Source organism: Hylobates moloch, unplaced genomic scaffold (genome assembly GCF_009828535.3).
Source record: "Hylobates moloch isolate HMO894 unplaced genomic scaffold, HMol_V3 SCAFFOLD_21, whole genome shotgun sequence".
NCBI lineage: Eukaryota > Metazoa > Chordata > Mammalia > Primates > Hylobatidae > Hylobates > Hylobates moloch.
The window spans coordinates 15,330,256-15,347,639 of record NW_026652296.1 but is presented as its reverse complement, the minus strand read 5'-3'; positions in this window follow the sequence as shown (position 1 = coordinate 15,347,639).

Below are 17,384 nucleotides of genomic sequence, written 5' to 3'. Positions count from 1 at the left end.
AGACTCTGTCACACACACACACACACACACACACACACACACACACACACACACACACCAGATGAGAAGTTGCTCCCTCCAGGAAGTTTCCCTTGACGTGCCAGGCTCCTGTCCATGCCCCAGGCCCACTACTTCCAGATTGCCTTGGACTTACACGTGTTCCTTATCAGCTGACTGCTGTCCTTTCACTTCCACCAGATGGTGTGCTTCCTGGAGGCACAGGTTCTGTCTTTCATTAAGACCTGACCCATCTCAGGACATGTAAGTGCTCAATCAGCAAATGCTAAATGTATTAACTGGGTATAGGCTATTCTGGCTTGGGATCTGGGATCCAAGATAGGGATGGGCAAGGGGCACTCTAGAAGCTCCACATGCGTGAGTGCGGCAGTCTTAACACAGTGGTACTGGTGTCTGTGTAGCCAGCATAGATGGGCTGTGTAGGTTCCTTGAAGGGTTTTAGGAGCCCTCAGCACATGCGGGTGGTGTGTGTGCATATGTAGGAAGGAAAGGCAGTGAGCTAGTCTAGACCATGGGCAAAGGCAATTTGTTCAAGTTGCTTTTACTTGAGTTTACTTCCAAAGCAGTAAAGGAGCAGACTGTAAATGAGACCGGAATGCAGGTGAGTGGATACACAAAACTAAGTGGTCTGTGTAGTGTGCCTAGCGTGGGATGCAACGTGCATAGCATGGGGTGTCTGCCAAGTCAGAAGAGCACAGAGCTGTGGCCTGGCCCTGTTTTATACCCATAGCCCTGTCAGTACCTAGAAACGACCTCCACTACCATGCCACATGTAACCTACACTCTGGCAGCACCCACATATTTCTAGATCAGACCTCCTCCCTGGATCTTGGATTCATTTACCCAACTGCCTACTTGCTTTCTCCATTTGGATGTCTAAAGACATCTCAAATTGAACATCTCCAAAACTGAGCTTCTGATGTGCTCCACCCCACCCCAAACATGCCCACATTGTCACCTCATCTCTGTAAAAGGTAACTCGTGTCTTTCCAGGCACCCAGGCCGAATACTTTTGAGTCATCCTTGGTTCTCTCTCACATCCTGTTTGCACCCTACCTTCAAAATAAATCCAGAATCCCACCCCTTTTCACCACCTCCACTATTATCAGGTTTTCCCTGGCCATACCCTATTTCAAATTGCTATCCTAGCATGCTAGATTCACCTGGGGAACTGAAAAAATCCTGATGCCCAAGCTTTACCCAAACCAGTTAAATCAGAATTTAAGGTGGGACTCACAGAGTCTCCGAGTGACACCAATGTGTAGCCAAGCTTAAGAACTTGGTCTTATTTTTAAAGTAGTATGAAAACTTACTGTCTCTCCTAAGCATTCTAATAATGGATACTTTTCGGAATAAGATTGTGTAAAACAGAGAACTCACTTTTAACTTTATAACAATTTATGTATTGTTTGTCTTTTTAAAACAAAAGTATATGTTGAGTTTGTAATAAAAATAAAAATTTGGGCCAGGCGTCGTGGCTCATGCCACTCCCGGCACTTTGGGAAGCCGAGGTGGGTAGATCATTTGAGGTCAGGAGTTCGAGACCAGCCTAGCCAACATGGTGAAACCCTGCCTCTACTAAAAACACAAAAATTATCCAGGCGTGGTGGCGGGTGCCTATAGTCCCAGCTACTCGGGAGGCTGAGGTGGGAGAATCGCTTGAACCCGGGAGGTGGAGGTTGCAGTGAGCCGAGATCAGGCCGCTGCACTCCAGCCTGGGCGACAGAGACTCCATCTCTAAATAATAATAATATAATAGTAATAATAATAATTTGATGAAGACTTAATTAAATCAAATAGGCATCTGGGAGGTCTGGCCCCAGGTCTTCCCCCAGACTGAAGGGTGACCACAGGTGAGCCCTTTCAATATCTGGGCCTTGGATTCCCTCTGAGGTGAAAGTGACCGGGTAGCCTGTTGGAGCCAGCCCTGTCCCATAGGCTATGGGTCTCAGGGTCCTCTTTCCCAACAACACCTCAGCTCACTTGAGGTCTTTTCTGAGCTGGTCATGCCCACCAGGCAGATGGCAAGGCAGGGCACAGAAGCTGCTGAGCTCCATGGTGCCAAGGGCTGAGCTCCATGAGCCAGGGCTGGGAGGCTGGAACTTATACCTGCAGAAAAAGAAGAGTCCTTATTCCCATAGGACAAAGGAAATATCTTGTTTTTGATTTCTTGGAAGAGGAAGCACTCTGGGCAAGAGGTATGAGCCAGGATGAAGTGGACTTCTTGTCTGGAGGTGGTGCTACACACCTTGGAGGGGTTCCTGGGAGCTACTGAGAATGTCCCCTAAGTCAGTATTCCTGCCTCATCTGAAATGCCAGTCTTCGGCCTCATCTACTGCACACTTGAGTCCATGAGATTTTAGAGTGGTAAGTGACCTTTGGGGTCTCAGTTTTCCTCTCTGTAAAGGGAGTGGGCTGGACAATGAACAGCTGTTCTCCATTCTTTTGTTATTGGTTCCCATCCAGAGCCTCCCAGCTAGTTGTCTCAACATCCCAGGGGAGAAAGCATAGCTCTTTGTCCATTGGTTTATTTATTCAATTTAGAAATAATGAGTTTATTGTTTTATGTGAATAGCCATACTTATTTTAAAAGATCAAACTAAACTAAATAGTACAAACAAGTGAAATCTCTCCCCAAAGTCTACTATGGTGCTGTGCAACAGAAATATAATACAAGCCACAAATCAAATTTTAAATTTCCTAGTAGCTTTTTTAAAAAGTAAAAAGAGGGGCCAGGCACAGTGGCTCATGCCTGTAATCCCAGCACTTTGGGAGGCTGAGGTGGGCAGATCACTTCAGCCCAGGGATTTGAGACCAGCCTGGGCAACATGGCGAAACCCCATCTCTACTGAAAACAAAAAATTGGCTGGGTGTGCTGGTGTGTGCCTGTAGTTCCAGCTACTTGGGAGGCTGAGGTGGGAGGATCACCTGAGCTCAGGAAGTTGAGGCTAATAGTGGGCTGAGATTGTGCCACTGCACTCCAGCCTGGGTGACAGGGAAGGAGACCCTGTCTCAAAAAAAAAAAAAAACCAAAAAAAAAAAAAAACAGGTAAAATTAATTTGATGATAGTTTATTTAACTGAGTACGGTATATCTAAAATATCATTTCAATATATCATTAATATGAAATAAAAACTAATGCAATATTTTACTTTTCTTTGTATTAAGTCTTTGAAATCTGGTGTGTACTTTAAACATTTATAGCATATAACAATTAATATTAGCCATACCTCATGTGCTCAATAGTTGCATGTGGTCAGTGGCTACCATATTGGATATTGATGCTCTATCATATAAAGCAACTATCAGTAACTTCAGGATAACCTCATCAACATTTTGTTAGATAGATTAACAAAAATAATTCTACAAAAATGAAGAGTTTATGGATATTGTTTTCCCTTATTTTTGCATATTTTCTTTATACTTGAAGGACAATTTTATGGGGTAAAAAATCCTGGGTCATATTTTCTTTTCTCCAGGACAATTGTGGATTTAGCTTCACTGAATTCTGAAAGTGAATGTTGTTATGGTGCAGCGTGAGTGTTTTTCTCCCTTAAAGGTGACTTTTTTCCCTACATGAATATCTAAAAATATCATTGCTTATCCTCAAGTTTCAGTAACTTAACAATATTTTGGTATCATTCTGCATCATTTTTTTTCCACTGGAAAAGGGGTGCTTTTACAGGCTGCATGTTTTTTAAAAGGGAAATTTTCTTGTATTGTATCTTTAAATAAGTTTTCTGTTTCAATTGTTGACTTTTCTATTGAAGAGACATTAATTATGTCAGATTATCTTCACTTGTAAGTAGTCGTTAGAACCATGGGTACTGGAGACAGATAATTTGAATTCCAGATTTGCCATTCAATATCAGCATGGCTTTGCACAAGGTATTTAATATCTATGTACTACAGTTTCTATTGGGAGATGATAGTGGAAACTACCTGTTTTTGGAGTCCCCAACACCACACTTAGGTTTAATTCTCTAAAAGGACTCATAGGACTTAAGTTTATACTTGTTATACTTAAGTTTACAGCAAAAAAAATACAGAATAATGTTGTCGTTATATGTAAGTTTACAGCAAAAAGATACAGAAGAAAATTAACAAAGAGAAAATGTGCATAGGATGAAGTCTGGAGGAAACCAGACACAAACTTGCGAGGGTCTCCTTCCTAGAGAGCAGCACAGGATGTGTTTAGTTGCTCCAGCAATGATGCATGACAACACATGCAAAGTGTTGTCAACCAGGGAAGCTTGCCCAGGCCTGGGCATCTCAGCTTTTTGCTGAGGATCGTTCATAGGCATACACTGCCTGCATGACCTACCTCAGTTAACAAAGCTCCAGACCCCCAGAGAAAACGGAGGCATTCACCATAAATCATTGCTGGTGTACACTATGTGGAACAACTGGTACAGTGTGACCCAAGGCCTCAGGCATGCAAAAAAACTTTCACTTTCATCATCCAGAATAGTCTATGAGCTCAGTTCCCAGGAGGAGGCCAAAGATCAGTCCTGAAAACAGACCTTTCCTGGGAATGTATAGGGTTATAACAACCCAGGCCTGCTGAGTTAACCCTTTCCCCAATACTAGGATAGTGTTCATTAACATAGTCAATATGTATCTATATTTAAAATACTTAAATTAATGTCAATAATATCTTACACATGATAAACTAATATTTTAAGAAATAATTTGACTTTTTTTTCGTCTTTCTAGGCTATTGAGATTTATTTATTTATTTATTTAAGATGGAGTCTCTCTCTGTCGCCCAGGCTGGAGTGCAGTGGTGCAATCTTGGCTCACTGCAACCTCCGCCTCCTGGGGTTCAAGTGATTCTCCCACCTCAGCCTCCCGAGTAGCTGGGATGACAGGCATGCGCCACCATGCCTGGCTAATTTTTGTATTTTTAGTAGAGGCGGGGTTTCACCATGTTGACCAGGCTGGTCTCAAACTCCTGACCTCAAGTGATTTACTCACCTCGGCCAACCAAAGTGCTGAGATTACAAGTGTGAGCCACCACGCCTGGCCCAGGCTATTGGTACTTACTATCCCCAACTTTTGTTCTATGCTAGTAATTTGATTTGTAGCTCTGACTTGTTTCTTCCTTGATATTTTCAATTTATTTGCAGTTTTTTTTAGTGGTGTTACCTAGATCTTCAATTGATTTCTTTAACACTCATTTTTAAGGGTCTTTTAAATTTTTATTTATTTTAAAATATTTATTTATTTATTTATTTTTAGAAATGAAATCTTGTTATGTTGTCCAGGGTGGTCTTCAACACGTAGCCTCAAGCAATCCTCCCACATTGGCCTCCCAAAGCACTGGGATTACAGGTGTGAATCACTGAACCACTGCACCCAGCCTAATGTCTTATTTTATTAAAGTTTTTGTTTTTTAAGCTGAAAGCCCTCCTGGAAATTTTTCCTCTTATCAGATTTTCTTCTGAATTCAGTTATCTGTGTCTATTTCTTTTCTCCAATATCCTTTCCTTTTTAATTTTCTTCTTTTTTTCCTTTCTTCCCTCCCTCCCTGCTTTATTTTCTTTCTTCCTTATAGCTGTGTGTAGTATGGTGCATAGCTACTCTGTCATTTCCCATCATCTTCCTCATGCCCAGTTTGGGCAACTCTGCCCTGTCCTTTCGCTTATTCTAATTGGTGTCAATATATTCTCTTTGGTTTCCTTCTCACCATATGTGAGATCTATTGTTATTTCCATCCCCTATCACCAAATTGCAGTCTGAAGTTTGCTTCTATACACTTCTGTGGAGCCTAAAGTCATGGGGTTGAGGGAAGAAAGGGATGCTATTGGAGATGTCTCTTGACTATGATGGGCAGTCTGGGCTCTGCTCTCTGGAGATTTTCTTTAATTCCTGGAACCACAGTTGGCTTCCTCTAGTGATGGGTTATTCCATTTTTGAGAAAGTTTCCCTGAAGCTTTGGATCAGCCAATCAATTAGAAATTTGAGCCTTGGGGAATGGCAAGCTTTGGTGGGCTTTTTATCTCTGCAGAGACCCTAAGAGCTTGGGTGGTAACAAGGGACTCGAATTTTCTGGGGATTCATCTTGACTTTTTACATGCAGTTTTCTAACACTCCTCTCCAAAACTCATATTAAAATTTAATCCCTAATGTGGCAGTACTGAGAGGTGGGGTCTTTAAGAGGTGATTGGGTCATGAATGGATTAATCTATTCACAGATAAATGGATTAATGGATTATCATAGGAGTGGGACTGGTGACTTTATAAGAGGAAAACAGACATAATTTAGCATGCTCAGCCCCCTCACCACGTGATATCCTGAACTGCCTCAGGACTCTGCAGAGGGTCCCCACCAACAAGAAGGCTTTCACCAGGTGCATCCCCTTGACCTTGGACTTCCCAGCCTACGGAACTCTAAGAAATAAATTTGGTTTTTAATAAATTACCCAGTTTCAGGTATTGTGTTAAGACACAGGACAAGAAGGCTACTCAGTTGCAAACAAGAGCCATTTCTTGTGGAAAAGGAAGTATGAGTCAGAGTGGAGCCAAGAACCCAGGCAACAGGACTGAACCTCTGGTAACAGGTGCACAATTCAGTTTCAGAATTGCCGGGGCTCAATGATTGCTCTGAACTTCCCCTTTTAAAACAGCAGTGAACATAGTGGTTTCCTGTGCCAATCTCACCATTGCAGGTTGGGTGCATGTGAGGCAGAAAACAGGTCTCTTTAGTTCACAGGTTTTCACATGGAGAGAAACTGTACCCACAGAACAGACCCCAAGACGCCTCTTTGCAGCTGGACTTGATGTAGATAAGCTCCAGAAATTGGAGCTGAGTTTGATGTCAAAATAGGATGGGGTGTTTGTTTGTTTGTTTGTTTGGTTTTTGAGACAAACTCACTCTGTCATCCAGGCTGGAGTGTAGTGGTGTGATCATGGCTCACTGCAGATTTGACTTTCCAGGCTCAAGCAATCCTCCCACCTCAGCCTCTTGAGTAGCTGGGACTACTACAGGTGTGTGGCACCGTGATTGGCTAATTTTTTTATTTTTTGTAGAGATAGGGTCTTGCTATGTTGCCCAGGCTGGTCTCCAACTCCTGGATGCAAGTGATCTTCCCACCTCAGTCTCCCAAAGTGCTGGGATTACAGTCATGAACCACTGCACCTGGCCAAGTTTTTTTGTTTTTTGTTTTTTTAGTGGGAAGTAGGGCAGCGGGGTAGGTAGGGGTCTTGGAGGAAGTTATATTTTACATATAGGAAAATTTTAACTAATCTGTCTCAGTTTAAAAACATGTCTGCAATTGTTCTGGCGCTTGTCCCATTGAGAATTGGGGTCAATCTCCTCTTTGAATCTGGGCTGACCTTGCCAACTCCATCATGATCAGTAGAATGCAGTGGAAGAGATGCTGTGTGATTTCTGAGGCTAGGCCAAAAAAGGCTGTCCTTCCATCTTGCACTCTTGGGATGCTGGCGCTGGGGGATGCTGATGTCCATGTGAAAAGTCTGACTACCCAGAGGCCACTGCTGAAAAGAACACATGCAGTGGACACTGGCCAACAGTTCCAGCTGAGTTTAGCCTTTTAGTTTAGCCTTTCTGCCAAGGCCCTAGACATGTGATTAAAGCCATCCTGGGTCCTCCAGCCCAGCCCAGCCCAGCCCAGCCCAGCCCAGCCCAGCTGGGTACCATAGAATGACCTCAGACACAGCCACAAGGAGCAAAAGAATTCCCCAACTAAGCCCTTTCTGAATTCCAGACCTACAGAATCCACATGCATCAGAAAATAGTTGTCGTTTTGTGCCACTAAGTATGGATCCTGTTAGGCAACTAACTGGAACAACTGGTGAGAATTTTCAGGACTTTTGTATTATTTTCTCTTTCTCCTGCACCTCTTCTGGGACAGAGCAGTTGGGGATAGGACCCATGATGAAACACATCAAGATATTCTATATTTTTCTGTTGCTACTGCTTTTTGAAGTTTATGGAATGAGGTTCTACTGTTTCCCATGGTGGTTTACTGCTGCTGATTTTTTTTTTACCTGTTTTTTTTTCTGCCATCCAATTCAATAGAAACCAGAGAATGAACATTCTATTGTGAAGCTATCCTGCCATCTGCACTTTACTCAGTGATATGGTTTGGATTTGTGTCGCCACCCAAATCTCATGTCAAATTGTAATCTCCAATATTGGAGGTGGGGCCTGGTGGGAGCTGATTGGATCATGGGGGCGGATTTCCCCCTTGCGGTTCTCCTGATAGTGAGATCTCATGATATTTGGTTGTTTAAAAGTGTGTGGTACCTCCCCCCTCTCTCTTTCTCCCACTCCTGCCATGTAAGACATGTCTGCTTCCCCTTTGCCTTCCACCATGATTGAAAGTTTCTTGAGGCCTCCCCAGGTATGCTACCTGTACAGCTGGCAGAACCGTGAGCCAATTAAACGTCTTCTTTATAAATTACCCAGTCTCAGGTAGTTGTTTTTTTTTTTTGAGACAGAGTTTTGCTCTTGTTGCCCAGGCTGGAGTGCAATGGCGCGATTTCGGCTCACCGCAACCTCCGCCTCCCGGGTGCAAGCGATTCTCCTGCCTCAGCCTCCCGAGTAGCTGGGATTACAGGCATGCACCACCACCCTGGCTAGTTTTATATTTTTTTTTAGTAAAGACTGGGTTTCTCCATGTTGATCAGGCTGGTCTTGAACTCCTGACCTCAGGTGATCTGCCTGCCCCGGCCTCCCAAAGTGCTGAGATTACAGGCATGAGCCACTGCGCCTGGCCTTTTTTTTTTTTTGAGACAGAGTTTCGCTCTTGTTGCTCAGGCTGAAGTGTAATGGCGCGATCTCAGCTCACTGCAACCTCTGCCTCCCGGGTTCAAGTGATTCTCTTGCCTCAGCCTCCAGAGTAGCTGGGATTACAGGCATGTGCCTCCATTCCCAGCTAATTTTGTATTTTTAGTAGATATGGGGTTTTTCCATGTTGGTCAGGCTGGTCTTGAACCCCTGACCTCAGGTGATCTGCCCTCCTCAGCCTCCCAAAGTGCTGAGATTACAGGCGTGAGCCACCACGCTTGGTGTCGGGTAGTTCTTTATAGCAGTGGGAGAATGGACTAATACACCCAGAAGTCTATGTTTTAAATGAAAACTTAATTTTAAATAGTACAAAAATATTTTTAAACTTTTATTTTCTTAATCATAAAAAGAACATAAGAGATTAAATAGGTCATATTAAAGAAAGAAAAAGAGCGCTCATGTTCTTACAACACTAATACAATACCTGTGAACATTTTGTTTCTCTTTCCCCTACATATCATTATTTTTTGTCTGTTGATTGAATTCCCTCCCCTCCCAAAGCTTTTTTTTTTTTAGTTAAGTCAAACCACAAATAAGTATCATTTATGTTAGATGCTGTGCTAGGTGCTGCTGATACAACTGAGAATATGTCAGATACAGCCCCAACCCTTTTTGATTTAGAGTCTAGCTGGTGAGGTCATTTACCAAATACTGATGCATAATCATCCCATAAATACAAATTATAGCATTATAAAGATAAAAAGAGGGTACTCAGAAAGAACTAAAGGGGTACAATTTATTTTCTTATTTTAAAAATTCTCTTAGATTCAGAAAGTACGTGTGCAGTTTTGTTGCATGGGTATATTGCATGATGCTGAGGTTTGCGCTTCTAATGATCCCGTCGCCCAAGCAGTGAACATAGTACCCAACAGGTAGTTTTTCAACCTTTGCTCTCCTCTCTTCCCCATTCTGGAATCCTTAGTGTTTATTGTTCACATCTTTGTGTCCTTGTGGGGATGCAATTTAGACTGAGGCTCAGGGACAGCTTCTGTGAGAAAGTGACCTTTAGGCTGAGCAGAAGGAGCTGGCAGGAGTGTAGAAGGAAGACATTCCAGGTGACGGGAACAGCTCCGAGGTGGGGAAGAGCTCCCAGTGATGGAAGAGGCAGCTTTGTGGCCGGAGCTGGTCAGCATGGGAGAGAGTGACATGAGGGACTGAAAGAGGACCTGTGTGGCCATGGTAAGCCCATTGGTGATGAAGCCAGGGGCACCAGGTGGACCTGGGTAAAGGAATACAAATTTCACATTCAAAAGAATCAGAATCTACTGAACGCTTTTAGGTGGGTGGAGACACGATTAGCTTCCCTTCCCTCCCCCATACAGTATTTACTTTCCACTGAGGTGTAATATAATGTATCCAGAAAAGAGTGCATAAATGTATAACCCAGTGAATTTTATAGAACATTTCCAGCATCCTAAAAGCACCCCCTCCACTCTTTCCCCTAGAGTAACCACTATCTTGACTTCCAACTGTTTGCCTGTTTTTGTACTTTCTACGTAAACGCGGTCACCCAGCAGGTGCTGTTTTCTATCTGGGTTTTTAACTCAACGTTATGTTTATGATGTTCATCCGTTCATTACATGTAGTTGTAGATCATATTTCCTTTTTTAAAAGATCACACTGACTGTAGCATGAAGAATGAGCAATTTCAAAATTAAGCAAAATATTAAACAGCTAAGAATGGAAATAAAATTCAAGTCAATTTCAAAAAGAAACGCAGGGACAGACTTTGCCAGACACCTGGTACAGATTTTGCCAGACATCTGGTAAATTTTGTTCGTTACTATATCTCCAGAATTTTCCTACCTCTTTCTCCAAATAAAGAGAATATTTAAAAGTTTTCTTTAAAACCCTGATATATAACATTTGCAATGTTCTCTACAGTTTGCAAAGCGTTTTCCTAATGATTTTCTGCTTTGATCCTGCAAAATCTTATGAATGCCAGTACCATTTCCCTTTTACAGAAGAAGAAACTGGCTCAAGAAGGTGAGACATGATGCTTTGCAGCCGAGGAATTGCCTCAGGTGTCACCATCCCCGTCCCTGAGAACTGGAATTTCAGGCGGGGGCGAGCTGCTGCCTCTGCAGGCAAACTCGCCTTATACCACGCCGCCAAAGGGTCCAAGCTTGCCAGCTGCGTAACACGACCAGGCCCCGAGCGCTCTGGGCCGGGGGCAGATGCTTTCGGTTTGCAGCTCCCAGGGCAGCGCTGCCCTGGGACGCCCAGTGGATTTTCACGGCTCCCCTGGGTCTGGGATCAGGGCAGCTCCGCCTGAGGGCGCGGCCCAATCTGAAGGTTCGCCGCCCCCGCGTGGTGAGACTTGGGAATGGCAGCTTCTGAAGCTCTCCGCGTGTGGTGCGTTTCTGGGGCTCAGCAGGTGCATCAGTTTCGTGGGACAAAGAAACTGTGGTAGTCTTGCCTCTGCCACAAGATAATGTGGGCTTGGGCCTCAAGATAATGTCGGCATGGTGTCCCATCTTTGGCGTGAGTCCTACCCTTTCCAAGTGCAGTGGTGGCTCCCAGGGATATGATAGGCAAGGGGGGTTCGGTCTCTGCTCTCTGAAATTAGTCCTGGGCTCAAGAGAGAGGCGCACGTGAGGCTTGGGGCTCTTCATGCTTGATTTCCCGCTACCCCTCTGGCTTCCTCCAATTCCTACATCCAAGTTAACTCTGAGACCTGTGGTTACCAAGAAGACAGTCGATGTGGGGGAAGGGCAAAACCAACTACCTATTATAGCTACAAGGAATAAGATAAAGGAATTATTCCATTTCGTATATTGGTATCATGAGCTTCTTGAGAAGCCTTTTGTGTAATTTATTGTAAAAATCACTAAAGACAAAAATCCTTAATTTTAAATGCTACAAAATTTAAGAGCTCGTTTGGGTTGATGCAGGACCCACAGTTCCCTATAGAGCGATCACTGATGAGTGTATGTGAGCCAAAAGCACAGGAGCTCATTCTTGAGAGTTCTTAGGAATTCTCCGGAATTATGGGAAGCATATCAACCCCTTCATCGGGGGGGCTCCACTTGGCATTTTACAGGGAGAGTTGGGCAGTTCCCTTCTCAAGGCAAACAGATCTTACAGTAGCGTTTATCCAGATAAATATGGGAGCCGTGTGGGACTGGCTGTATGATAATGGGGATATCCTCCCACTGAATATGCCTATTACTCAGGTCATGGTAAATTTGGGGGTTTAGGGGGCCCCTTTTACATGGGTGCCCCCCCACAGAATCATACAGCTGTATGAGAAGGCTTCTCAACTTGCCATCCCTCATGGGTCTTACAGATGCCACTCCCTGCTGGGAACCAGAAAAGGTAAAATGGTCTGGGGGTAGGAAAAAAAAGTTCCTAGGACCAGAACATAAAACCTACAGATTAATAGAATTATGAAATTTAAGATGTTTACACAGGCTTTATGTAAGGTACTTGTAACCCCTTTACCTAAATATCTTATGAAAATGGGTATTGTACAAAAATTAGCCATAGCATGTTTTTAGGTAAAGTTCCAGCAAAGCAACTAAAAAGGGGCCTATATAGCCAATCATTCCCTGCTGCATTTTATGCAAATAATCAGGTCAAGTATATAGGACTAAAATTCACTTTGCACACAAATTAGTCTTACTATAATTTCTCTTTAATAGATAAAAAGGGGCTAGAGAAAGAGAAATTGTTTCAAAGGAAAAGTGTAACACTTGATACTAGATTTCAGCCCTAAATTTTTTTTTGAGTGCAGATTGAATCATGCACTATTTCTTGGCTACAATAATCCTCTAGAGAGTGACAGATTATAATTTTTCTTCGTATCTTTAGTTGGTGCCCCAATGGATGGAATAGATTCCTTTTTTTTTTTTTTAGATGGAGTTTCGCTCTTGTTGCCCAGGCTGGAGTGCAATGGTGCTATCTTGGCTCTCTGCAACCTCCGCCTCCTGGGTTCAAGTGATTCTCCTGCCTCAGCGTCTCGAGTAGCTGGGATTACAGGCGCCCGCCACCATGTCCAGCTAATTTTTGTATTTTTAGTAGAGACAGGGTTTCACCATGTTGGCCAGGCTGGTCTTGAACTGCTGACCTCAAGTGATCCACCTACCTCGGCCTCCCGAAGTGCTGGAATTACAGGCGTGAGCCACCGGCCCACAAATACCCTTTGATTGTCAAAACATTAATGTTGTTATCTCTCCTTGTTTTACTCTCAAGGAAGCCCAAATCATGGTATTCTGAACACCAGAGATGTCAGTCTCCCTCATTTGTCATCTTACTGGGCCGGATCTGTTTTTCACTGCAGATGCCCTGCTGCTAAAACTATACAAGCACCCTCCCTCCAGGTCCAGTGACTGTCATGGAAGAGGCAGGTGGGTGAGATTGTAAGGGCCAGTTTTGAGGGATAGAGTTAGGTCAACGTCAGACCCTCCAAATCAAGGAAGGGTACAAAGATGCCTAAACAGCTGGTAAAACAAGGGACTTTGTCTTCTAAGCTGTTATGTATCACTTTTGCATCCACCCCAACAATAAACAATTTTCTGCTTCCTGTAGAATTAAAATATTTACTGACAGGATAAAGATACCTTGTGACAAAGCCTCCTGGGTATAATATGCCCAGTTATAAGTTGTAAAGATATATATATATTCTTTTTCAGAGCAATGCTTATGTTTTCGTATAGCTAATTGCTATAAGTCTGTACTTAAAACCAAGTTTACAGCAGCTCAATGCATAGGAGTTAAAGACAAGTTAGTTTTTGCCTTTTTGTTTGTTAGCTTTTTACTTAAAATAGTAATAATAATTTTAAAGAGTAATGAATGCCTGTCCATGTCCATTTCCATCTGGCCTGGAACATTTGATTGGCTATAAGCCTTTTTTTTTTTTTTTTTTTTTTTTTTTTTTTTTAAGATGGAGTTTTGCTCTTGTCACCTAGGCTGGAGTGCAAGATCTTGGCTCACTGCAACCTCCACCTCCTGGGTTCAGGCAATTTTCCTGCCTCAGCCTCCCAAGTAGCTGGGATTACAGGCACCTGCCACCACGCCTGCCTAATTTTTTGTATTTTTAGTAGAGACGGGATTTCACCATGTTGGCCAGGCTGGTCTCAAACTCCTGACCTTACGTGATCCACCCACCTCAGCCTCCCAAAGTGCTGGGATTACAGGCATGAGCCACCTCGCCCAGCCAGCTGTAAGTCTTTTGACTCTTGGTCCCTTATCCATAGGAAATCCCATCGAGGGACCAGGATAGACCAGAGGCAGGCAGCCATGGCATCCCCAAAACACTATGGGACATAATGAAGATTTGCTGGCCATTGATGTTGCGTCTGGCAATTCTTGGCCAGAAGTGGAAGAATGTAAACCAAAAATAAAATTCTAAGCTCCCCTCATCCCCCACCGCCCCCACCACAACCATCTAAATGAGCTTCCTTCTTGGCCAGGGCACTCTTAAAATTTAACCTGAAAGACTGATTCAGGCCGTGACAGGAAGTGGGGGTCGGGCATGCCTCGTTATACTCTCCAGTGTTAACGTCAACAGAGACCTTAAGCCTAATAAGAAGCATGTACAATCTATTCTCTCTGAAGCCTGCTACCTGGAAGCCCCATCCCCCAACTCCGGTTATCCCACCTTTCTGGACCAAACCAATGTATTTCTTAAATGTACTTGATTAAAGTCTCCTGTCTTGCTGTACCCCAACCACGTTGGGCACACATTCTCAGGATCTCCTGAGGGCTGTGTCATGGGCCACGGTTACTCATATTTGGCTCAGAATAAATCTCTTCAAATTATTTACAGAGTTTAACTCTTTCAAGGGACATGGGGGAGCACCTGTTGGAGACACAGCATCTCATCCCCCAGACCTGCTGAATCAGAATCTGCATTTCAAGAAGATCCCCAGGCAGTTCGCAGGCATATGCACACTTATGTTGACAAAAAGAGTCCAACTCTGTCAAATATTTGAAGAGATATATTCTGAGCCAAATATGAGTGACACAGCCCCAAGAGACCCTGAGAACATGTGCCCAAAGTGGTCAGGCTGTAGCTTGGCTTTATACATTTTAGGGAGACATAAGACATCAATCAATACAAGTAAGATATACATTGGTTTGGTCCAGGAAAGTGGGACAACTGGAAGCATGGGGTGGGGGCGCTTCCAGGTCATAGGTGGATTCAAGTATTTTCTGATTGGTAACTGGTTGGGAGTTTATTTAAAGACCTGGAATCCACAGAAGGCATAGAAGGGAGTGTCTTGATTAAGATAAGGGGTCATAGAGACCAAGGTTCCTATTATGCAGATGAAGCCTCTAGGTAGCAGGCTTCAGAGACAATAGACGGTAAATGTTTCTTATCAGACTTAAAAAAGTGCCAGACTCTTAGTTAATTCTCACCTGAATCAGGCAAACAACCTGGAAAGGGAAAGGGATTCTCTACAGAATGTAGATTTTCCCCACAAGAGACAGTTTTGCAGGGCTATTTCAAAAATATGTCAAAGAAATATATTTTAGGGTAAAATACTTTGATTTCTTTGAGGGCCTGCTCTCTGACATGTGGTACTATGCCAGAGTGAGGCTGGAATTTGGTATCCTATTGCTAATCTGTTTTGTTAGTCTTAAGATCTCTGTTTTAATGTTACTGCTGGTCACTTGTGCCTGAATCTCAAAGGGAGGTGAGTGCAATGCGGCGTGTCCAATCCCCCCTTCCCATCATGGCCTGAACTAGTTTTCCAGGTTTCTTTGGAATCTCCTTGGCTGAGATGGGGGCTCCATTCCATCGATTGGGGGATTTAGAATTTTATTTTGGGTTTACAACAGTAAGCAAAATGCTTTCCTGAGTTCTGAGTGTCATTCTAGTGAGTTGTCCAACTTGAGGGGGGATTGTGGAACACTGAAATTTGTATAACCAATCAGTCAGAAGTGTGAGTGACTCCTGGAATTTGCAGCTTGTATCTGAAGTGAGAGCAGAGTCTTGTGGGACTGAGCCCTTTACCTGTGAGGTCTGTTCCGTAAACCAAAAATAAAATTCTAAGCCCCCCACCCATCTGAATGGACCCCTCCCCTTGGCCAAAGGCATTCCAAGGTTAACCTGTAAAACTAGTTTAGGCCATGATGGAAAGAGGGAGTTGGACATTAACACTAACATAGACCTTAAGCTGATAAGAAGCATTTACAACCTATTCTCTCTGAAGCCTATTCTCTCTTCATCATCTGCATGATGAAACCTTGGTCTCTACAACCCCTTACCTAACCCAGACATTCCTTTCTACTGATTCCAGATCTTTGGATAATAACCAATTGCCAATCAAAAAATCTTTGAATCCACCTGCGATCTGGAAGCCCCTCCCATCTTTCTGAACCCAACCATTGTACATCTTACATGTATTGATTGATGCCTTATGTCCCTCTAAAATGTATAAAATCAAGTTGCAGGCCGACCACCTTGGGCACACGTCATCAGGACCTCCCCTGAGACTGTGTCACAGGCACGTCCTTAACTTTGGCAAAATAAACTCCAAAATTGAGACTTGTTTCAGATACTTTTGGTTTACAGTGCTAACTCAGGAGTGTCAGAAGTGAATTAATTTGTGAACACCTAGTTGGTGTTGGAGAATTTGTTGGTGTTGGAAAAGATACTGTTACTGGAAAGAGGTCCCAATCCAAACCCCAAAAGAGGGTTCTTAGACCTCATGCAAGAAAGAATTCAGGGTGAGTCCATAGAGTAAAGTGAAAGCAAGTTTATTAAGAAAGTAAAGGTGCCGCATATCTACAACTATTTGATCTTTGACAAACCTGACAAAAACAAGAAATGGGGAAAGGATTCCCTATTTAATAAATGGTGCTGGGAAAACTGGCTAGCCATATGTAGAAAGCTGAAACTGGATCCCTTCCTTACACCTTATACAAAAATTAATTCAAGATGGATTAAAGACTTAAATGTTAGACCTAAAACCATTAAAATCCTACAAGAAAACCTAGGCAATACCATTCAGGCCATAGGCGTGGGCAAGGACTTCATGTCTAAAACACCAAAAGCAATGGCAACAAAAGCCAAAATTGACAAATGGGATCTCATTAAACTAAAGAGCTTCTGCACAGCAAAAGAAACTACCATCAGAGTGAACAGGCAACCTACAGAATGGGAGAAAATTTTTGCAACCTACTCATCTGACAAAGGGCTAATATCCAGAATCTACAATGAACTCAAACAAATTTACAAGAAAAAAACAAACAACCCCATCAAAAAGTGGGCAAAGGACATGAACAGACACTTCTCAAAAGAAGACATTTATGCAGCCAGAAAACACATGAAGAAATGCTCATCATCACTGGCCATCAGAGAAATGCAAATCAAAACCACAGTGAGATACCATCTCACACCAGTTAGAATGGCCATCATTAAAAAATCAGGAAACAACAGGTGCTGGAGAGGATGTGGAGAAATAGGAACACTTTTACACTGTTGGTGGGACTGTAAACTAGTTGAACCATTGTGGAAGTCAGTGTGGCGATTCCTCAGGGATCTAGAACTAGAAATACCATTTGACCCAGCCATCCCATTACTGGGTATATACCCAAAGGA